The sequence below is a fragment of the Ailuropoda melanoleuca genome, chromosome 4 (genome assembly GCF_002007445.2).
Source record: "Ailuropoda melanoleuca isolate Jingjing chromosome 4, ASM200744v2, whole genome shotgun sequence".
NCBI lineage: Eukaryota > Metazoa > Chordata > Mammalia > Carnivora > Ursidae > Ailuropoda > Ailuropoda melanoleuca.
In genome coordinates this window covers 55,324,478-55,348,719 of record NC_048221.1, presented here as the reverse complement: position 1 = coordinate 55,348,719, position 24,242 = coordinate 55,324,478, and the positions used below count along the sequence as shown (strand labels likewise).

The following is a 24,242-nucleotide window of genomic DNA, read 5'->3' as shown; positions in this document are numbered from 1 at the left end:
CCAGGGGAGATGGTTTCACTGGTGAATTCTACCAAACACCAAAGAAGAATACCTACTGATTCTTCACAAACTCTTCTCAAATATGGAAGAGGAAGGAACACATCCCAACCCATTTTATGAGGCCAGTGTTACCCTAACAACAAAACTAGACAAAGACATCACAAAAAAAGAAAACTACAGATCAATATATTTTATGAATATGGATGCAAATGTTCTCAGCAACATATTAGCAAACAAAAGCAAACAATACATAAAGAATTATACACCATGATCAAATGGGATTTTTCCCAAGAATGAAAGTTTGGTTTAATATCTAAAAATCAATGAATGAAATAATAGAATAAAAATGAAAGAGAAATTAAGACTTTTCTAGATAAACAAAAACAGAATTTGTCACTAGCAGACCTGCACTACAAGAAACGCTAAAGGGAATCTTTCGGGCTAAAATGAAATGATGCTAGTGAGTAATTCGATTCCAAATGAAAAAACAAAGAACACCAATAAAAGTAACTACTTGGGCAAATATGAAAGACAACATAAATGTCCTTTTTGTTTGTAGCTCTTTTCTTCCTCCGATTTAAAAGACAACCACATAGGGGCAGCTGGGTGGCTCAGTCAGTTAAGCATCTGCCTTCGGCTCAGGTCACAATCCCAAGACCCTGGGATTAAGCCCCACCTTGGCTCTCTGCTCAGCGGGGGGCCTGCTTCTCCCTCTCACTCTGCCGGTCCCTGTTGTGCTCTCCTGCCCTCTGTCAAATAAATAAATATTTTTTTAAAAAAAGACAACTGCATAAAGCAATAATTGTACATATTAGGTGGATAAAAGTGCAAAGGTCTGATGTTCCTATTTGTTCTGATTTGTGTTGTCCTGCATGAATGTTATTCATAAGTTTGAGGATGATATTGTAAGGACAATATTGTAAGGACATTCAACTCTTGATTTTGGCTCAGGTCTTGATCTCAGAGTCATGAGTTCAAGCCCTACATTGGGCTCCATGCTGGATGTGGAGCCTACTTAATTAATAAATAAATAAATAAATAAATAAATAAATAAATAAATAAATAATATTGTAGAATTTTAATGTGTTAGATAGTCCTAGAAAAATAAGAAAAGGCTTCCTTATTTCATTTCTTCCAGAAGACAATAACATTTGTGCATTTGTATACCTGAGTGAACAAACCTTGTATATTTCCCAAGGACAGAAACAGCACCTTCTCCAGGTACTGGTTCTCACCCAGGTGGAGGAGGAGGATATGACGATGAAGAATTAAATTTTGACTTGCCCTTAACCAAGTGGTAAATGCATCCCTGTTGATTGTGACTTGTCCTTAACTAAGTGGTAAATACATCCCTGCTGAGGTGCTAATAACCAATGTGGAAACTTACAACAGATATGAAGGTATTTTTGCACTTTAAAGAGAGGTCTCCTGAAGACCTGGAATGCATCCAATTTCCAGAGACAGGAAGCTATCCTAATGGAATTGGAGGTGATCTGATTGATGGTTTAAAGCAGATACAGCAGGGAATATTATCTAAAGATTCTTAAAATCACTGTTTATTTCCAATGTCTTACTTAGGAAATAGGGGCTATGGATCTTGGAAGTGTGAATACCAAAGAGATCTAGTTCTCCTCCTTCTTTTGTTTTTTGTTTTTTTAAAGATCTTATTTATTCATCTGACAAAAAGAGAGACAGCCAGTGAGAGAGGGAACACAAGCAGGGGGAGTGGGAGAGGAAGAAGCAGGCTCCCAGCGGAACCGGGAGCCTGATGTGGGGCTCAATCCCAGGACCGCCCTGAGCCTAAGGCAGACGCTTAGTGACTGAGCCACCCAGGCGCCTCACTGAGCCCAGGTGCCCCACTGAACCACCCAGGTGCCCCTAGTTCTCCTCCTTCTTATGAAGACCCTGACAAGCAGGACCCCTGCAAGAGAAGCCAGGCTGCCAGACTCCTGAGACAGAGCCTGGACACTGCCTCCCAGGGCCTGCCCAACCTCAGTCAAGTTTCCGACTGACAGAGCTGCTGGCTGGGTGGTACAAGAACACCATCACATGACAACTCATCACCAGCCCCAGGTAAGGAACAAGGCTGTGTGGGCTGGCTTCTTCATGTTGGGCCTATGGACTATGCTTCCCTGGAATGTCTTTATAATGACCTCTATCTGCTTCACAAACCACCTGGGCATAACCCTCAACATGTCGCTGACCTTATTTAGCTTACTAGGTATGTTCGTTCCTCATCTACTCCATGGGTGGCCCTCTGGAAAGAAGTTGCCTTAGCTCTCATCAACAATGTCCTGACCCAATACACCACGATGCCCCTACTGTCCTTTACTACTTCAACTTCTCTCTGCTCAGTAAGATCCTTCAGTTTGCGTGCATCCCGGGCAGCCAAGTGGCCATCTTGGTGATGGGACACCTAGAGACCATGCCATTCTCCATCATCGCCACAATCAAGGTCATGCCCTCCAACTCATCCAGTGCCACTTTGCAGGACAGCCCATTCTCCTTGGTTGGTATCCTGACTGCCAACTACATGTTTCTTATAAACAGCCAGTGCCTGATGATCATCTCCCCCCCCCCCACCCATGACCAGGGCATGTCCACAGCGGAACAGCATCAGACCGTGCCTTCAGCTTCTTCTTCATGGCCTATGTGGTCATCCTGCTGACCACCCTATTTCCTGGCCCCTGTCCAGACTAGAGTTCTGCCGCTACCACAAGCAGGTGGACCAGAGCAGCAAGGTGGACCACACATAGACAGAGAGGATGAGATATTCTGCCCTCAGCCCACAGCCTTCCTCCAACACCCCTCAGTTGATTCTCAGAAACATCACAGTCCTGGTTCCCATCCATCTGCTTTGTCTTCCCTGGCACAGATGAGGTGTCCCCACCAGGTCCACCAGGGTTAGGCCCGGTGTTGAGGGCACCAGCACTAGGGGAAATTACTTTATTCCTGTGTCCTACTCCTTGACTATTTTTTTATAGATTTTATTTATTTATTTGAGAGAGACAGAGATAGCAACAGAGATACTGAGAAAGAGCATGAATGGGCAGGGGAGGGAGAAGCAGGCTTCCCCCTGAGCAGGGAGTCCGATTTGGGGCTCAATCCCAGGACCCTGGGATTTGCCTTCAGCTAAACACTTAATGACTGAGCCACCCAGATGCCCCCTATTCCTTGACTTTTAACATCTCAGACTGGTTGAGCCACAACCCCATGGCTGTGTGCAACTGGCCAGGGAGGGCCAGCTCAGTGCTGGCTTCAGTGGTGTTCCTGCCATGGATCTTGCTGTGTATAGTGATTGTGATGCACACCTTCGTGGGATCTCCTAGCTCACAGGGTAAAGGAGCACAAGAGGGAGTTTCTGGGATGCTGGCAACATTTTCTTTCTTTTTTTTTTTTTAAGATTTTATTTATTTATTTGACAGAGATAGAGACAGCCAGCGAGAGAGGGAACACAAGCAGGGGGAGTGGGAGAGGAAGAAGCAGGCTCATAGCAGAGGAGCCTGATGTGGGGCTTGATCCCATAACGCCGGGATCACGCCCTGAGCCGAAGGCAGGCGCTTAACCGCTGTGCCACCCAGGCGCCCCAACATTCTCTTTCTTAACTTAGGTAGTGGTTACATAGACATTCGTGTTACAATAATTTACTAAATTGGTTGGGGCACCTGGGTGGCACAGGGGTTAAGCGTCTGCCTTCGGCTCAGGGCGTGATCCCGGCGTTATGGGATCAAGCCCCACATCAGGCTCCTCCGCTAGGANGGAGCCTGCTTCTTCCTCTCCCACTCCCCCTGCTTGTGTTCCCTCTCTCGCTGGCTGTCTCTATCTCTGTCAAATAAATAAATAAAATCTTAAAAAAAATAATTTACTAAATTGGACATTTATGTTTTATGCACTTTTTAATATATGACTCACATGAAATTTTTTTGCATTAAAAAAAGTCTGCATTCCTGATGGCACACCATACCCATACAAACTTCAGACCTACCTATGCATGGACCACTTATATGCACTAGATTAACACTGGTCTGTTGAAGCTGCAATAGAAGAGTATTCTATTATTTGCAGCCACATGCATCATAATTATATGTGATCAATATGACCTTGGAGCTCATTCCATAACAGCACTGCTTTGTTCTTTTTAAGAGCTGCATAGGGGTGCCTGGGTGGCTCAGTTAGTTAAGCTTTTGGCTTAGGTCAGGATCTCAGGACCCTGAGATGGGCCCCACGTGGGGCTCCTCACTCAGTGGCAAGTCGGCTTGACCTTCCCTCCCTCTCTCTCCCTCTGCCCCTCTCCACCCTGCACACTCTATGTCTCTCCCTGTCTCTCTAAAATTAAAAAAAAAAAAAGCTGTTAGTACTCCATCACACAGATGTGTCATATTTTTTTAAAGATTTTATTTATTTATCTATTTATTTATCTATTTATTTGAGAAAGACTGTGTGCATGAGCAGAGGGAGGGGCAGAGGAAGTGGGAGAAGCAGACTCCCCACTGAGCAGGGAGCCTGACGTGGGGCTCAATTCCAGGGCCCTAAGATCATGACCTGAGCCAAAGACAGACAGTTAACCGACTGAGCCACCCAGCCTCCCCAATGTGTCATATTTTTTAAACCAAACCAATCCCCATTAATGAACGATAAGGTTGTTTCCAGGCTTTCACTATTCGAAGAATGCTGGTTTGTTATCCCCTTGCACACATGTCTGTCCACATTTGGAACACACCTATAAAATAATTTCCTAAGCTTTTAAGTGGTTGATCAAATGATTCATGGAAAGAATTGATTCTATGTTAACACATTTCCAGCTTGGCTTCTAAGGAGGCTGTAAAAACGTACATTCCCTCCACCAGTAGGTATCACAGTGCCCATTTTCCCCAGCCTTGCCAACACAGGGTCCCATTAAAAAACCACGCCAAATGATAGTGTAGGACACCAAAACTCTCTCTCAAAACAATCTGGCCCGGTGGCTGGGACAGGGATTCCTATTACCCCAGTTTTATAGGTAATTAAACACTGCCAAGGATAAGGGACCTACTTTTCCAACTTCAGCCTCCTAGGGCTGGATTAACACCTTCTAAGAATAGACATGGTAACTACTAAACGAGTCATAACAATTATTATTACTATCATCCTGACTTCCCATTCCACAAGCTGGAATCCATTTTTTTCCACTACCGGTGCAGACAAGACAAAAATGTTTTATCCTCTTTTGCCCATTCCCTCTGGTCAGTCCTCCTCTACCTCCCACCCTCTTCTCTTCCCTCCCAGATAAGTCTGTCCTTAGAAGCTCCACTTCTCTGTCACAAGGCTGCAAGAACTATGATAATGGGTCCCTGTTTCTTTACCACCTTTTTAGCACCTGTTACCAGAGAGTACGTATAGCAGTTAAGATCAGTCCCCCACCCCAATCTACCCGGGGCATTTCTACTTACTATTTCACGAACTTGGTCAAATTACTTTTGCTTTCCTCACCGTCCTCATTTGCAAAATGGTAATGCTGATACTACCTACCTTATGGAGTTGTAGTGTAAGTGAAGTTAGTGTGTGCCTGGCAAGTGGTTGTTGATACTATGTTATTACTACTGTCAATGCGGAGGAACCTGATATTAATTAAAAACCAGGCACTGAGTCTCGACACTCAATCTTCACAACAATCCCTCAGATTAGACGCTGTTATCCCATTTTGCAGAAACGGTGAGGGGAATGCTTAATTCTGGCTTTATCAGGGCCTGGCAGACGGGGGAAGACGGACGAGTGTTTCCTCATCTGCAAATGGTACATCTCTCACATGGACGTGGTGGATTAACACAGCACGCAAGGGCCCTCAACAAAAGTGCATTTCCTCCCCTAACTCCCCACGCCACGCCACGCCACACCACGCCACGTCACGCCCCGATCGCTCAACGCGCAGGCTCAGATTCCACCCTAGCCTCGCCCCAGCTCGGCGTTCCCAGAGGGGCCCGGCGTCGTCAAGGCCTCGCCCGAGCAGACCCGGAAGCAGAATCCCCAACAGGTCAAAGCTGGAGTCACTGCTAGGGCGCCAGCGCCAGGGGGCGCGAGAGCCGCCTATGTTGCCTCGGGCCTCCCCTGTACGTCAGCGGGCCGGTCCGGAAATGGAGGGGTTTGACGTACAAGATGGCGGCTTCCTTTGTGGCTGTACGGAACACAGAGTTTTTCCCGTTTCGGAGAAACGCGGTGTTCTGAGCGCAGGGATTGCAGTGCAGCCTTCTCGTAAAAGATGGCTGCCGCGGTGTCTGTCTTGACGGGGTAAGTGACCCAATGTCCAAGATGGCGACTCCCACTGAGGACGCGGAAACAGCCGGAAAAATGGGAGCGTGCGTGCGTGCGTGGGGCAGGGTGGGGGAACTGGCCCCGCCCCCGCCGCAGGTGGGATGGGCCTTGCTCGCTGGGTCTTTGTGTGCAGGTGGAGTGGTCGGGGGCGATCCCTTCCGGGGGTCTCTGGCCCAGGCTCTTCCTGGGTTTCAGTTTGGTCTTAATAATACCTCCTTGTAGCGCGTTAAGAAACTTCTCCCTCCCAACAACTAAGAAAGGCGGGCAGAACGAGGATTCCTAGTAACCCCAAACTGACTCATGTAGACAAAAAGACAACTTTTTCCTCTCTTAAGCTGTGAAACTAAAGACCAACCAAGTGAAATTAGAGTCCACTTTTTTTTTGAAGGAATAATTTGCCAACGCTAGAAAGAGCAAAGCAGCAGTTTACATACTAATACGGAACAAATTCTAAGGTATATTACATGAAAAAAAGCAAAGCACAGAAAAATGTCTATGGCTATAACATTGTTTGCATTTTGTTTTGTTTTGAGACCCATATGGGTAGTCCTGGGGCTCCTGGCTGGCTCAGTAGGTGGAGTGTGAGACTCTTGATCTCTGAGTTGTGAGTTCAAGCCCTACCTTGGGTGTAGAGGTTACTTAAAATATTAGGGGCGCCTGGGTGGCACAGCGGTTAAGCGGCTGCCTTCGGCTCAGGGCGTGATCCTGGCGTTATGGGATCGAGCCCCACATCAGGCTCCTCCGCTATGAGCCTGCTTCTTCCTCTCCCACTCCCCCTGCTTGTGTTCCCTCTCTCGCTGGCTGTCTCTATCTCTGTCAAATAAATAAATAAAATCTTAAAAAAAAATAAAATCTTAAAAAACAAAAACAGACCCACGTGGGTAAAGATACAAAGGGACTTGTGAGGGGGAGCAGAATATGCCACCCCAAAATGTGCCTGCCGCTTTGGCATGTGGATTATTTTGAGCTGAAGTCAATCCAGACCTAGCACACTCAGGAAAAACTTTTACCTCTCCCTTAACTTTCTGAAAGAATCTAAATAGGGGGACCTGGCCCAGAAAGACAGTTATTACCAGGGTTAGCTTTTTATCTCAAGGACTTAACCTGCATGGCAGGGCAAACATCTGCTTTTATCTTCCTGTGAATTGCCCTTCTCCCCTTTGAAGTCCCAAGCCCTTATCCCATTCCTTAGCTCAGAAATGGCATATAAGCCTCAATTGCTTGAGTGTCTTTGGGTTTCACCTTTTTATGGAGCTTCTGTATATACAAAATTAACTTTTTCCCCCATTAATGTGTTTTATGTCAATTTAATTATTAGACAAAGAACCTAGGAGGATGGAAGGAAAATTTTTCTGCCCTGACACTTGCATAGGCATAAAATATCTCCACAGAGAAACTGGTAACAGTAATTGCCTGGTCTAACAAAAGCAATAGATATGACAAGGTGAGGAACAGGAATAGAAAGAAAGATAAGTTTTATAATTATTTAAATATTAAATATATGATTTAATCACACGAAGTTTCTTTATAAGGCCATCATATTATTAAATGGCAATACACAAAAGTGGCATTTTTCAGCTGTAACTGAGAATTTAATAAAGATCCATGAGATTCAATTTGTAAGGATAAAATTTTCAAGGTCAATACTATAGTACTTGCTGCAACGGCTCTATTCTATATCCATGTGACAACCTCTTGAAAGCTAGTTATATGGGGGGGGGGGTTGTTGCTTTTTTGATTTGGGTTTTTTTGTTGGTTTTGTTTTTGTCTGTTTTTTGAGGGGAGGAGGGGGGAACAGGAAGTTCGGCCTGGCAAACAGAAGACACTCAAAACCTATTTGTTGAATGCATGAATGAATGAATGCCTTTCTACTATAAACACATATTCTTAATGGCATCTTCTGGTATATCTTCCTGTTTTTAAGGTTGGTATCATGGAAAACAAAGGCAGCATTGAACTAGCATTCGAACCAAGTTCTGCCTTAAAATCATCCAGGAATGTGTTTCCAGTGCTCAAAAAATAAAGTAGTAGTAGTTTCAGAATTGGCATTGATCTTGGAAATCACTTATTTCAACGTGAAAGAAGTATTAATCCTTTGTCCTGAAATAATTGACCATTCCTGAGCCTTTGCCATTGTGCCAGGCACTGGACCAATAGGCACCCTTAAACATATTACTTGAAGTTATTGGATGTATTACATATGGTAATGTAATCAGAGTTTCACCAAGTTCCTAATCTGTACTAAATGCTCAATAAATATTAGCAATTACTATTTCGTGGCACCCCCGAGTTGCTTACAGTGCATTTTTGCCTCTGAGACCTTATGAGGGCTTTTAAAATGTCCCAGTTGCTGTAGGGATTTTATTATTATTATTATTATTATTATTATTATTATTATCATTATAGAGGCCACATGGTGTGATGGAAAGAATTTAGCTCCTTATTATGCATGTTTGAGTAAGTTACTTAACCTTTCAGAACTTTGGTCTCCTCATGAGTAACACAAGAATCACAAAGCCTCTTTCAAAGAGTCCCTGTGAAAATAATAGAAACAATATGTAAAGGACTTTGTGCAGGGCATAGTAGGCACCCAATAAGCAGTCTCCAACTCTGTAATATTTCAGCATCAGAGTTAAGGAACTAATACTGCACTCAGAGGCAAGAGAACTTCTCCGGTCAAGGGACAGGAGCAGGTGGCCACAGGGTGACAGTTACCACAGGAAGCTACAAGGAGAAGTTGGAGGGATGGCAGGTCCACTGGCTTCGGTGCCTCAGGCTTCCTGCCTCCATTGGAAAAATTGCAAGCCTCCACCCCAGCAGATACGTATGGTCTGCGGGCCGTTTGCAGACATGCCCCCTTGCCAACAGCCACCTGCTCTGTTCCAGCTCACAATCACCTCTTTGGAGCATTTACAATGCTTCTAAGAGGCACCAGCCACTATTCCTGAGGCTCATTCCTCATACTTGAGTGTTTACTATGAAGTGCTTCCCTCATATGTTTAATTATTTTAGAATTTTTAATTGTGGAAAGATACACATGAAATTTACCATCTTAATTGTTTTTAAGTGTACAGTTCAGAGCAAGAATGGGTGCAACAGCAGTGATCGTGGGCTCACAGCTGGTTGAATCCTTTTCACAAGGTTGATGACATCACACTTCAGAACTAAATTAGATGCTTAGAATATTGGCTGCTCAAGGTTTGAAAGATATTTAACAGTCATTGAATCCAACTTCCCAGTGCTCTGGACATCTTGCCCACCACTTGAGTACCCAGTTTCCACCTGCATTGCTCAAGGAGCAGGATGCTTTCTAACTCAGAGGGCCTGTTCCATGTTTAGAGAGCTCTGGTTATGAGAAAGTATTCATTCATTTGGAGCCAAATCAGATCCCTTGCTCTGTTCTTCAGAGATGCACAGAATGGGTTTGTGCCCAATCCATGACAGGCAACGAGGGACTTCAAAGTATTTACCCTGAACTCTTATGACCTGTTTTTTTCTAGCCCAGATCTTTTGTCCAAGCTCCTGACCTACACATCCCACTTTCCCCTGGTTCTCCACATGTGGCTCTCCCACGAGCGTCTCAGACTCAGCATTTCCAAAGCACGACTGGTCTCTCCTCCTTCCTTATCCAGAACTCAAGCACAGTGCATCCTGCTGTTTGTCTCTGGTACAAGTAACAGACAAATGAGGGTTTGCTTTTTCTCTTTGGTAAAAGAAGTTTAGATTTAGGCAAATGCGGCTCCCCATGATGCCAACAAGGACCCAGACTCCTTCTGTGTTTTGACAGGAAACCCGTGGTACCTTAGCCAAACAGGGATTTATTTTTCTCATGGATTGAGAAGTTCTGAGAAGTGCAGTCAACCCATGAAAGCATCAGAGGCAGAAGCTACTTTTATACTTTTGGTCAGTTCTCCTTATCCTGTGTCTTCCGTCTTCAGAGGTTTATCTCCTTTGTCACATCCATGTTGCGGCCAAGGTGAACAGGAAGGCAAATGGCAACCATAGCTGCCAGCTCAGTCGGTCTTTCTTTTATTAACTATTCAGGAAGTTTCATTCAGCTACTGCCACTTCCACCTCGTTGCCTAGAACTATGTCACCTGGCCACATCTAGCTGTAAGGAATGCTGGAAAATGTGGTTCTTTAACTGGGCACATTGCTGCTCTGAACAAATCAGGGTTGTAAGAACAAAGAGCAGAGTATAGATGTGAACAGTAATGTCTGTCACAGCAAAGCTTCACTGAGCAACAGGAATCATGTTTCCTAACTGCAGGATTTCTCAGAGCCTTTAAATTTCCAGGGAGAGATACGGTATGCAGTATCTCATCCACAGAAAGCTCTCTTTTTGCAATGGTCGTGTCTCAGGAATTCTGCTTCGTGATATGTGTTTCAGGAAGCACAGAAAAACACAGTCTCTAATACTTTCAAAGAAAAATGTTATCTGAATCCAGGATGGATTTATTAAGGTATTTCTGTTACTATAATGTAATAAGAATGACAGATTTAATGACTTTCATGAAAATTGCATCATTATTCTTTCCATTTCCCAATCCAAAAAGCTTCTGGTCATTTTCACTATTTTTTCTCTTTCACAGTGCTTAGTTTTCGTCCCTGAGCTCTTGCAACCGAATCTTCACCCTTAACATTTTGTAAAAGATTTTATTTATTTATTTATTCATTCATTCATTCATTCATTCATTCATTCAGAGTAAGAGTGAGAGAGTGAGAGAGCACAAGCAGGGAGAGCGGCAGAGGGAACGGCAGAAGGAGAGAGAGAGATCCCAGAACCCTGGGGTCATGATCTGAGCTGAAGGTTGATGCCTAACCAAGTGAACCACCCAGGCGCCCCTCTGCTTAACATTTTTAAGTATTTTCTTCTAGTGTTTTTTTGTATGCATGGTATATGTATTTTTATAAATAGTTGAGATAATATGCATATATGCAGCAGCAAGAATGATGTTTTGGATCTTTTTTTCTTTCCATTCCCCATCCTAAGGCTAGGAAGACACTGTGATTAATACAAGAGGGAACGTTTTGGTCACTATGGTAGGCTCTGTTGGTTGATATTCCTCCTTTCTCTTGGCTAAGGCACACTGGTTAGAAAGCTCAGAGTTAAGAAATAGATACAGCTACTATGACAGAGATGCAAAATAATAGTTACTTTATTAAAATGAAAATGTGTAGGGTGCCTGGGTGGCTAAATCGATTATGTGTCTGCCTTTGGCTCAGGTCAGGATCCCAGGATCCTGGGATCGAGCCCTGTACCTGTATTGGACTCCCTGCTCAGCAGGAAGCCTACTCCCTTTCCCTCTGCCTGCCACTCCCCCTACTTGAGTGTGCTCTCTTGCTCTCTCTCTTTCTCTATCTCAAATAAACAAATAAAATCTTTTTAAAAAAAAGGATGAAAATATGTCTCCACATAAAAGTCCAGTCTTGGCTCCAGTGGCCAAAGCAAGATGGGTCAAAGTCAGAGTAGTGGTGGTCATGGTTCTGGAGGTAGCAAGAAGGATGACAAGTACAAGAAAACGAAATATGCACCTTGTGTACCAACTAGAGTGGGGGAAAGAAGGAAACAGAAGGATCAGATACTGCCAGCAGACTGTCACATTCAATGCCGGTTAAAATTATTGAAGTTAGAGGAGGAAGAATTCATTAGAAATCAGGAATAAATGAAGCCTTTAGGAGAAAAGCAAGGAGAGGAAAGATCAAAGCTGAATGATCTGAGTGTAGCCAGTTCTTACCCAGTGTCGGTAGGAACCTTGGAAGAGGTCATTGATGATCAAAGACACGCCATTGTGGGCTCAGAATACCACATCAGCATTCTTTCATTTGTAGACAACAATCTGCTGGAACCTGGCTGCTCAGTCCTGCTCAACCACAAGGTGTATGCTATGATGGGGTGACACGGATCCCCTGGTCACGGTGATGAAGGTGAAAAGTCCCTCTAGGAGGTCTATGCTGTTATTGGGGGGTTGGACAACCAAATCAGGGAATTAAGGAATCTGTGAGTTTCCTCTTGCTCTTTCTGAATATTATGAAAAAGAATCAGTATAAAGCCCCCAAGGGAGTCATTCATTATGGTCCACTTGGCAGAGGTAAAACCTTAGTAGCCAAAACAGTAGCAAACCAAACCTCAGCCACTTTCTTGAGAATAGGTGGCTCTGAATTATTCAGAAGTACCTAGGTGATTGGCCCAAACTTGTACAGGAATTGTTTCAAGTTGCTGAAGAACATGTACCATTCATCATTTTTATGGATGAGATTGATGCTATTGGACAAAAAAATATTACTCAAATTCATATTCCAGTTGATCTTTCTTAGCAAAACATCCTATCCTATCTTTAAAAATGTTTTTTATTTGAGTATAATTAACATACAGTGTTATATTAGTTTCAGGACTATGATATAGTGATTCCATAATTCTATACATTACTAAAAGTGCTCATCATATACTCTTTATCCTCTTTACCTTATCATCCTTTGTATCTTTTAGAACATCATGTGCAGGATGCCCTTTGGGCTACCTTCATCTTTTGGTCATGTGCAATGCTCTCTTTCAAATAAAGTGTGCTCTCTCTCAAAAAAAGAAAAGTCCAAGCTTTTTCAACAGCTTTTTTTTTCCCGAAGGTTTTATTTATTTATTTGAGAGGCAGAGAGAGAACACACAGTGGGGAGGGGCAGAGGGAGAAAGAGAGAGAAAGAGAAGCAGACTCCCCACTGGGCAGGAAGCCTGATGCGGGGCTTGATCCCAGGACCTAGAGATCTCAACCTGAGCAGAAGGCAGACGCGCATTCAAGAAATCAATAGGTAGCGAGGTTCCATCCTTCTAGGTGCTTTGTCATCTCTAAGGAGTTGTCATCGTCTAAATAGTCTAAAACTGGTTGCCACCACATCCACTTCTAGCCAGTACAAAGCGGGGAGAGAGAAAAAAGAGGTACACTCCTTATTTTTAAGGATATGACCTAGAAGTTTTTCACCCATTGGCCACCACTAAGTGCCTTTATTCTGAGCATCTATGTGTTCAGATAAAAACTTGAGGATTCTGTTACAGTAAGAGGGAGGCCAAGATCTTTGCCTTCCTAAAGTTTATTTTCTCTTTGGGGGACACAGGAAAAAACAAATAACATGTTAGGCAATGACAAATGCTAATAAGAAAACAAAGGCAGGATAATGGGATAGAAATGAGATGGCACTTTAGATAAGGTGCTCAGGAAAGACCTCATTGAGAAGGGGATGAATAATCAGAGATATGAAGGCAGTGGGCTCCTGGAAGAAGGAATAGCAAGTATAAATGCTTTGAACGTGCTTGGCATGATTGAGAAACAGCACGATGTGGATAGCGTTCCTAGAATCTGTTGAAACCAGAAAAGTGTAAACCAAATCATGTAGAGTCCTGCAAGCTAGGGTATTTTTATTTTTTTGAAAGATTTTTTTAATTAATTAATTTATTTATTTATTTGAGAGAGAGGGTGAGAGAGCACAAGTAGGGGGAGTGGCACAGGGAGAGGGAGAAACAGGCTCCCTGCTCAGCAGGGCCCCTGGATCATGACCCCAGCTGAAGGCAGACACTTAACTGACTGAGCCGCCCAGGAGCCCCTGTGTTTATACTTTTTGAAAATCACTAAATTAACAAATTATAAAATCTACGTACTGTGGATCAAAGATGTAAGATGTAAGAGGTAAAACTACAAAACTCTTAGGAGAAAACATAGCGTAAAAACTTTTTGACAGTGGATTCAACAATGATTTTGTGGATATGAAACAAACTGGACTTCATCAAAATTTAGAGTTACCGTATGATTCAGGAATTCCACTTACAGGTATATTCCCAAAGAATTAAATGCAGGTATTCAAACATTTATTTGTACACCAGTGTTCATAGCAGTATTATTCATTTAAGAGCCAAAAGGTGGTCCAAATGATGGACCCAAATGTCCATCAGTGAATGAATGGATAAACAAAATTTAGTGTATACATACAATATTATAGAATATTACTCATCCTTAGAAAGGAAGGAAGTTCTAACACATGCTACAACACTGATGAACCTTGAGGGAAGTACACTAAGCACAATAAGCCAAAGGATGAAAGAACGAATATTGCATGTGTTGGAGGATAATTTATCTTCCACCCTTCTAGGTTCTTTGGCTGTTAAGTTGATAAGAAACAGATTATCAGGAGAAAAACCATCTAATTACATACATACAGAAGCCCCATCAGAATATGAGACCCAAAGACAAGCCCTTCAGCTGAGGCTAACATGCCATCCTGAACTAAGCAATGGGATAGGGCCCTGGGGCTTCAAAGCGAAGGAGGGTGACAGGACAATAAGAAGAACAAATGTTTGGTAATTAGATGTTTGCCCTGCCATATAGATAGGTCTTTCAAATAAAAACTTATCTCTGGGGGCGCCTGGGTGGCGCAGTCGTTAAGCGTCTGCCTTTGGCTCAGGGAGTGATCCCAGCATTCTGGGATCGAGCCCCACATCAGGCTTCTCCACTAGGAGCCTGCTTCTCCCTCTCCCACTCCCCCTGCTGTGTTCCCTCTCTTGCTGGCTGTCTCTCTCTGTCAAATAAATAAATTTGAAAAAAAATCTTAAAAAAAAAAAAGATTCTCTCTCTTACTCAACCTCTGCGCCTCTCCCCAGCTCTCTCTCTTTAAAAAAGAAAAAAAACCCCTTATCTCTGGTAATAGCTCTCTTTCTGGGCCAGGTCCTCTATCTAAATTCTTTTAGGTTATTTGGGAGAAATAAAAGTTTTCTGCCTTCAACTCAAAATAACCCACAAGCCAAAATGGCATATTTTGGAGTCACATAGTTTGCCTCTCCCCTCAGTCCCACCTTGGAAACTTCCCCAAGAAGTGTCACAATCCTGAAGTTGAGTTGGTAGATTGCTCCATCTCACTGAACCACTCTCTTAATACTGAGAATATGTCAGTTCAGTTAAACAGTTGTATCTCATTTCAGGAGGTGGTGATTCAGGTGGGCTTCCAAAGTTAGGGCTAGGGTACAAGAGGCATTTCTATGGAAATAAAAGAAAAACAATGATTAATGGTTGGAACAGATTATAATCCCAGTTTCTGAGTTCTGAAGACAGTGAGACAGGAAGATTTCTAGATGTCTGGCTCAAAATATCTTCAGAGAGACAATCTGACAGATTTTTCTGGTTTGTAGTTTGAATGTCACTGGTGATCTTACTGAGAGACCACACCGCAACAGTCATGAAGATTATCCATACCTGAGCTGTTGAAGTGATTTCTTTGAAGTTTATATCAAGTTGTCCAACTTTAGCTTGCATGGCTTCAGAAAAATGGCACTTTTAGTTCTCAAAGATTCCATGTCAGAAGGGTGGGAGGAAAGCTGGAAACGTTAGTTTGGAGAGTTTAGCCAAATATTGGAGGAAACTAGAAAAATTCAGGATCTAGTCCAGTTTACAGGTAATAAGCAAAATCTCAAAGACAATTAACAGCACTAGAATTTGATGTCCACAAAGGTGTATTACTGAAACATAATTTTACTCTCTACAATCACCCCCATTTTTATCAAAGATAACGACAGCAAGACTAATGCATCTGCAAATCAGGTCTGGTTTCAATCAACTTGACCTGATCATTTACATAAGTGCAACAAGAATAGTGATTGACCATATAGTCTCTTTTAAAAGAGCCTATTTTAGACTTTAAGACTTTTAGACTGTGCTGGAATTTTTCATAAGGAATCTCAGATTGAACTTTTCTTTATTTTTAAAAATATTTTATTCATTTATTTGACAGAGGGATAGAGAGAGCCAGAGAGCACAAATGGGGAGAATGGTAGAGGGAGCTCAGCGGGGAGCCTGATGCAGGACTCGATCCCAAGCTCCTGGGATCATGACCTGAGCTCAAGGCACACGCCCAACCAACAGAGCCAACCAGGCGCCCCTCAGATGAACTTTTAAAAGCTTCTCGAGATTAACAAGCCATACTAACGACTAGCATCAGATTGTATCTGCAATACCTACAGATTTGGGTGAATTCTTCTTTTTTTGAGGTCTTCAAAATATCTTAAGGGTCCTGCATCTGCCAGGATGTGACCTTCCTTATTCACCTGGTAAGGCTGCTGGGAATCCTGTAAGCAAGGTACAAAGCCAATTTTTCCATGGGACTTTATTGGCTCCATAAAGTCAATATTAGTTCCTTAAAGCTGTCTGGTCAGGGGGCACCTGGTTGGCTCAGTCAGAGGAGCATCTGACTCTTGATCTTAGGGTCGTGAGTTCAAGCCCCATGTTTGGCATAGAGATCACTTAAATTTTAAAAAAAACTTCTTAAAAAAGCTGTCTGGTCATATCTGAGTTTATGTACATCTCTCTCAAATGTGACATTCCAGTCAAAGCCTTGGTAATATAACCTATGTTTCCAATTGTGCCCTATTACAAGGAGAACAGATTCTTATTGACCTTATGCAAATAATTCTGTTGCCATGAAAATAAGAATATTCACTCACTAGGAGTTACCAAATTCTAGAGGGATCAAGTAGGGAGAAAAATTGTTTCATGTCTGTTCACAAAGGTACATCTTACCAAATTGTTGATAACTTAAGAGAAAAGAGAAAAAGGTTTCCTTAAATCTGGAGAAACAAAAAGCCATAAAATGTTCCCCAAAAGTCATAAAAATTATAATCATTCATTTCCAAATAATCGTTTTTGTTTTGATCAATTCCACTTTAACTTTTTTCATCTCAAATCCCTTTTGGTTTTTTATTCTTTTTTTTAAATTTAAATTCAATTAATAAACATATAATATATTATTTGTTTCAGAAGTACAGGTCTCTGGTTCATCAGTCTTATATAATACCCAGTGCTCATTGCAACACATACCCTCCCCAATGTCCCATTATCCCAACCCCCCACCCTTCCTCCTCCAGGAACCCTCAGTTTGTTTCCTAAGATTAAGAATCTCTTATGGTTTGTGACCCTCTCTGGTTTCATCTGTTTCATTTTTTCCTCTCTTCCCCTATGATCCTCTGCCTTGTTTCTTAAATTCCACATATCAGTGAGATAATATGATAATTGTCTTTCTCAGATTGACTTATTTCACTGAGCTTAATACCCTCTAGTTCCATCCACGTCGTTGCAAATGGCAAATTTTCTTTTTTTGATGGCTGTGTAATATTCCTGTGTGTGTGTGTGTGTGTGTGTGTGTGTGTGTGTACACACATCTTTATCCATTCGTCTGTTGATGGACATCTAGGCTCTTTCCAGAGTTTGGCTATTGTGGACATTACTGCTATAAACTTTGGGGTGCAGGTGCTCCTTCAGATCAGTACATTTGTATCTTTGGGGTAAATACCCAGTAATTCAATTGCTGGGTTGTAAGGTGGCTCTATTTTTAACTTTTTGAGGAAACTCCATACCGTTTTCCAGAGTGGCTGCACCAGCTTGCATTCCCATCATTTCCAAATAATTAATACTTGTTCCACCTGAATCCAGTTTTTCCATTGGCTCTGGAAATTCTTACCCAGCACAGTTTTTTTGGTAAAGGTTTTGTTTTATTTTATTTTATTTTATTTTATTTTATTTTATTTTATTTAAGTAGGCACCATGCCCAACATGGAGATTGAACTCACAACCCTGAGATCAAGAGTTACATGCTCTACCCTCACTCTTCCTGAAATAAATGCATTTTTAAAAATTAAAAAAAATTTAAAAACTACCCCCACTTGTGCTCTCTCTCTCTCTCTCTCTCAAATAAATTTTTTAAAGATTCAAAAAAAATTTTTTAAAGAAGGGGCACCTGGGTGGCTCAGACAGTTAAGTGTTTGCCTTTGGCTCAGGTCATGATCTCAGGGTCCTGGGATTAAGTCTCACATCGGTCTCCCTGCTCAGCAGAAAGTCTGCTTCTCTCTCCGTCTGTCTCTCCCCCTGCTCGTGCTCTCTCTCTCTCTCCCTCTCTCTCTAATAACTGTTTTTAAATATTTTTAATTACAAAAAAAAGAGTTACATGCTCTACCGACTGAGCCAGCCAGATGCCCCCATTACCCAGCCCAGTTTTATAATCTCAAGTTATCAGAAACCTGAACTTGTCAAAAGTTCTTTTCTTGAACCTCCTTGAAGAAAGAGTACTTTTGTAAGAATACTTTGCAGAGCATCAGAGTATAACAACTATTTGTAAATGACAAAAACATTTTAAATGACCATTGTTAAAGATCTGATGAGAGTTCATTATAGTGGAATTAACATATAAATGTGGTTATTTGTATGACATACAGTATTTTAAGGTAGTAACTAGAATTATGACTGATAACATACTGGTACATATCAGAATTTTAGGAATTTCAAATTATTTCTAGAATACTTATATTAATAATATCAATAACATAAAATATAATCTAAGAAGGCATCATTGTTTATTTGATAATCCTTCCCTGTAATTCAAGATACCAAATAAGCCCAGTTGGTATTAACGGCTCACTTTTTATAAGGAGAGAGAACAAATCTTTTGAGATGCTCCAGGGACCCTCTGGAAATTCTCAAAGCTTAGTTTTGAGATATATATATTTTTTTAAGATTTGTTTATTTATTTATTTATTTTAGAGAAAGAGAGAGAGCAAGTGGGAGAGGCAGAGGGAGAGAGACTCTCCAGCAGACTCCACACTGAGGGGAGAGCCCAATGCAGGGCTTGATCCCATTACCCCTATATCATGAACTGAGCTAAAACAAGAGTTGGACACTAAACCAACTGTGCCACCCAGGTGCCCCCGAAGTCAAAAAAGATTTTTTTTTAAGATTTTATTTATTTATTTGACAGAGAGAGCAAGAGAGCACAAGCAGGAAGAACAGGGGGAACAGTAGAGGGAGAGGGAGAAGCAGGCTCCCTGCTGAGCAGAGAACCTGATGCGGGGCTCAATCTCTGGACCCTGAGATCATGACCCGAGCCAAAGGCAGACACTCAACCATCTGAGCCACCCAGGTGCCCCAAAAAACATTTTACTGAGAATTTGATTCTGGAAACTTTGTCAAAGATATCAAATGGTTTAGACACTTGACCAAATAGGATCACAGATCACTGTGAAACAATACGTAATTATCTATTGAACCAAAATGACAAAAGGTTTTAAGGGTAAATACAAAATGTTATGTAGTTCTGAGCAAAACCAATGAAAGACCTAATAAAGCACAAAATTATTTTGATAAAGCACAGAATCTCTCTGCTTTCTAGGCAGATTATTTAAAAGGTAAACTTTTGCAGTCTGTTACCAACAGTAATCCAAAAGTCCAAGAAAACTTTGTCCTTTTAAGAGAGAGAAAATCAGTTCTAATTTTGCACCAGCTTATTTTTTATATTAAAACTCACTTAGGGATGCCTGGGTGGCTCAGTCCATTGGGCATCTGCCTTTGGCTCAGGTCATGATCCTGGCATCCAGGGATGAGTCCCACGTCAGGCTCCTTGCTCAGCAGGAGCCTGCTTCTCTGTCTGCCTGCTCTGCCTGCTGCTCCCCCTGCTTGTGCTCTCTCTGTCTCTCTCATAAATAAATGGATGAAATCTTTAAAAATCAATCAATCAATCAATCTCACTTAACTAGGGTGTGTGGGTGGCTCAATCAGTTAAGTGGCAGATTCTTGGTTTCAGCTCAGGTCATGATCTCAGGGTCATGAGATTGAGCTCCTGTCAGGCTCTGCACTCAGCAGGGTATCTGCTTGGGATTCTCTCTCTCTGCCCCTCCCCCACTGCTCACATGCACATTCTCTCTCTCTCTCTCCCCCCCCCAAAATAAATAAATCTTTAAAAAAATAAAATGAAATTCAACTTAAATTTATTCTATCATTAGCAAGTATGACTACACATTATAATTCCTTTCTAAGGTGGTTTTTCCATAAACCTTCTATAACTTTCTTTTCCTTCAACAAAAATTCATTTCCTTTCCTCATACCTTCTTTTACCAAAAACACACATCCTACATTCCTTGCATATGGAGATATTTCCCTTATTATTTCTAGTAACTTTAATTACATATATTAATTAGAATTCTTAACTGTTAGAAATCTTAATTTCTAGTGAAAACTAAGAATAAGCAATTTTGAATTGTATAGTACCAGTATTCTTTAGATTGGCAAATTTATGAATAGCTGTCATAATTTCTAGAAACATATGCTTCTTCACAGTATAATCTTTCAACATGACACGTTTACCAAAAGACCCAAATATCTTTAATTCCATTTTTAAAAATTTGAGTAAAATTTGAACATCTGATTGGCAAGATTCATGAATAGAACAAGTATCCAAGGAGCTATACAAAATGGAAAGCTTTTGGGGCACCTGGGTGGCTCAGTCAGTTGGGCATCCAACTCTTGATTTCAGCTCGGGTCATGATCTCAGGGTTGCAGGATGGAGCCCCACATTCATCTCTGTGCTTGGGATTCTCTCTCTCCCTCTGCCCCTCCCTTCTGCATGCCCTCTCTTTCTCCAAAATAAGTAAATAAATCTTTTTTTTTAAAGGAAGGCTTTTATAGGCAGAAGAGGTAATAATTAATATTCAATATTTTTGGGTGCTTGGGTGGCTCAGTTGATTAAGCATTTGCCTTCAGCTCAGGTCATGATCCCAGGGTCCTGGGATCCAGCCCTGCATTGGGCTCGCTGCTCAGCAGGGAGCTTGCTTCTGCTTCTCCCTCTCCCTCTGCTGCTTCCCCAGCTTGTGCTCTCTCTCTCTCTGTCAATAAATAAAATCTTTTAAAAAATATATTCAATATTTTATATTTGGAAATGATCTAGATATTTAATGACTATACATTATTTAATTTAACTTAGCAAAATTCTAAAGTTTTAAGTTACCAAAAAGATTTGGGGAAACTAGGTAGACATACCATAAAACATAAATTTTGCTGGAAAGTTGATTTATAAAGTTTTATCTTACATCTATTTAATTCACTTGTTCTTAACACGCTTAGATTTGTTAGGAAAATTTCATGAGACATTAAAAAGCTAACCATCATCTTAAGTTATCTTTCTTGCTGACAAATTCTGTAACAGAGATGGCATGAGCTTGTTTGACTTTTGGTAAACCTAGGTAGAATAAAAGTATATTTTATGCTGAAAACTCTGAAGATATGCCTATTTTAATTAAGCCAACAAGCTTAAACTAACTTTAATACTAAATATTTTTCCAGATCACTTGAACCTAAGAAGTATTTGGGTTACTTTCTGTTATATTTCTGAGAACTCAATTATATAAGCACTTCATTTTCTTTAAGCCAATTAAATAAAGTTCTTTTACAAGTTAATTTTGGTGATACCATCGACAGGGATAAAATGCTATACATCTACAATACACATATTTGGACATATATAAGAACACAGACAGACACAGAAACCTTATAGTTTCATTTTAAAATTTTAGCCATGAAATAGGTATGATAATGTAAAATTCATGTTATAAAAGAACAATTGGAATAAGTTTGTCTGCTCAGATGGCTAAAGCCTTTTAGAAGACACTTAAGATTTGTGTTTGCTCTTGACAAGTAATCTTATTGCGAGTTCTTTCAAGAACTTTAGTTTCCTAAGATAAGAATTTTTGTAGTGCTTAGGTTTCCGGATTGGTAAAAAGGAACAGGTGGAGTGTGCAATGCCTCTAGAGCTGTATTTCTAGTTTTGCAAAGATTTGTGAGGTAAGAAGGGTTGTCCTCAATTCCTCCAAGAATTGGTTTGTAGCCTGATAATAAAGGACTGACACACTCATACACCTATATTAGGGTGTTTTTCTTTCCATCTGGTACATTGGTTTATTCTACCTTAGGAGAGAAGGCCTAAAAAAAGGGGAAAAAACCCTCCTTTTAAATACAGGCTTGCCTCATCTGTAGTGCTTCACTCTATTAAGCTTTGCAGATACTGTGGTTTTTGAGAACTGGAGATTTGTGGCCAGCTTGGCATAGAGCAAATCTATTGACACCCTCCCCACTTCATGTCTCTGTGCCACATTTTGGTAATTCTTAAAATATGTCAAACTGTCTCATTATCATTATATTTGTTACGGCGATCTGTGATCGGTGATCTATGATGTTGCTACCGTTATTGTTCTGGAGCACCACAAAATGCGCCCACATAAGGCAGCAAATTTAATTGATAAGTGTTATGTGTGTTCTTGATGCTTCCTCCAACCAACCATTTCCCCCCATCTCTTTCTCCCTCTCCTTGGCTCACCCTATTCCTTGAGGCACAACAGAACTGAAATTAGGCCAATTAATAAACCTATAATGGCATCTAAGTATTCAAGTGAAAAAGAGTCACATGTTTCTCATTTTAAATCTAAAGGTAAAAACTATTAAGTTTAATGATTATGGCATTTTGAAAGCTGAGATAGAGGCTGGAAGCTAGGCCTCTTAGGCTAAACAGCCAGAGTTGTGAATGCAAAAGAAAATTTCTTGAAGGAAAGTAGAAGTGCTACTCCAATAAATCTGTGAATGATAAGAAAGCAAAACAGCCTTCTTTTGATACAGAGAAAGTTTTAGTGTTCTGGATAAAAGATCAAACCACCACAACATTCTCTTAAGCCAAAACCTAATGGAGAGCAAGGTCCCAACTCTCTCTAATTCTGTGAAGGCGGAGAGAGGTGAGCAAGCTGCAGAAGAGAAGTGTGACGCTAGCAGACGTGGTTCATGAGGGTGAAGGAGAGAAGCCGTCTCCATAACATCAAAGAGCGAAGTGAAGTAGCAAGTGTGGATGTAGCAGCCGCAGCCAGTTCTCCAGGAGATCGCGCTGAGACCATTCGCGAAGAAGGGTGGCTACACGAAACAACAGATTTTCAGTGTATGTGAAACAGCCTTCCAGTGGAAGAAGATACCATCTAGGACTTTCATAGCTTAGAGAAGTCAGTGCCTGGCTTCAAAGCTTCAAAGGACAGGCTGATTTTCTTGTTAGGGCATAATGCAGCTTAATGACGTTTAGTTGAACCAATGCTCATTTACCATGCAGAAAATCCTTGCGCCCTTAAGAATTATGCTAAATCAACTCTGCCTGTGATTTATAAATGGAACAACAAGGACTGGATGACAGCACATCTGTTTACAACATGGTTTACTGAATATGTTAAGCCCACTATTAAGACCTGCTGCTCAGAAAAAAAGATTCCTTCCAAAATATTACTGCTCATTGACGATGTACCTGGTCACCCATGAGCTCCTGTGGAGCTGTATGAGATTAATGTTTTCTCATGTCTGCTACCACAACATCCATTCTGCTGCCCAGGGATCAGGGAGTGATTTCGACTTTCAAGTCTTCTTACTTAAGAAATACACTATGTAAAACTACAGCTGCCATAGATAGTGGATCTGGTGGATCTGGGCAAAGTCAACTGAAAACTTTCTGGAAAGGATTCACCATTCTAGATGCCATTAAGAACATTTGTGATTCTTGGGGCACTTGGGTGTCTCAGTTGGTTAAGCATCTGTCTTCGGCTCAGGTCATGATCCTGGGGTCCTGGTATCGAGCCCCACATCAGGCTGCCCACTGCTTCTCCCTCTCCCGCTTCCCCTACTTGTGCGCGCACTCTCTCTCTCTCTGCCAAATAAATAAATAAATAAAATCTTAAAAAAAAAAGAACATTTGTGATTCATGGGAAGCAGTCAAAAATATCAATATGAACTGGAGTTTGGAAGAAGTTGACTGCAATCCTCATGACCTTGAGGGTTCCAGACTTCAGGGGAGGAAGTAACTGCAGATGTGGTGGAAACAGCAAGAGAACTAACACTAGAAGTGGAGCCTGAAGACGTGACCCAACTGCTGCAATCCCCTGATAAAAGTTGAATGGATGAGGAGTTGCTTCTTATGGATGAGCAAAGAAAGTGGTCCTGCGACGGAACCTACTCCTCATGGAGGTGCCGTGAAGGTTGTTGAAATAACAACAAAGGAGTTAGAATAGTACATAAGCTTACTCGATAGGGCAGTGTCAGGGTTTGAGATGATTGACTGTAGTTTCAAAAGAATGTCTA

At 41.5% G+C, this 24,242-nt stretch overlaps 1 pseudogene; it reads left to right on the top strand.

Moving 5' to 3' along the window:
- Window positions 1–11,580: 11,580 nt before the first annotated feature.
- Window positions 11,581–12,606, top strand: LOC100482749 (annotated as a pseudogene).
- The last annotated feature ends 11,636 nt before the right edge of the window (window positions 12,607–24,242 follow it).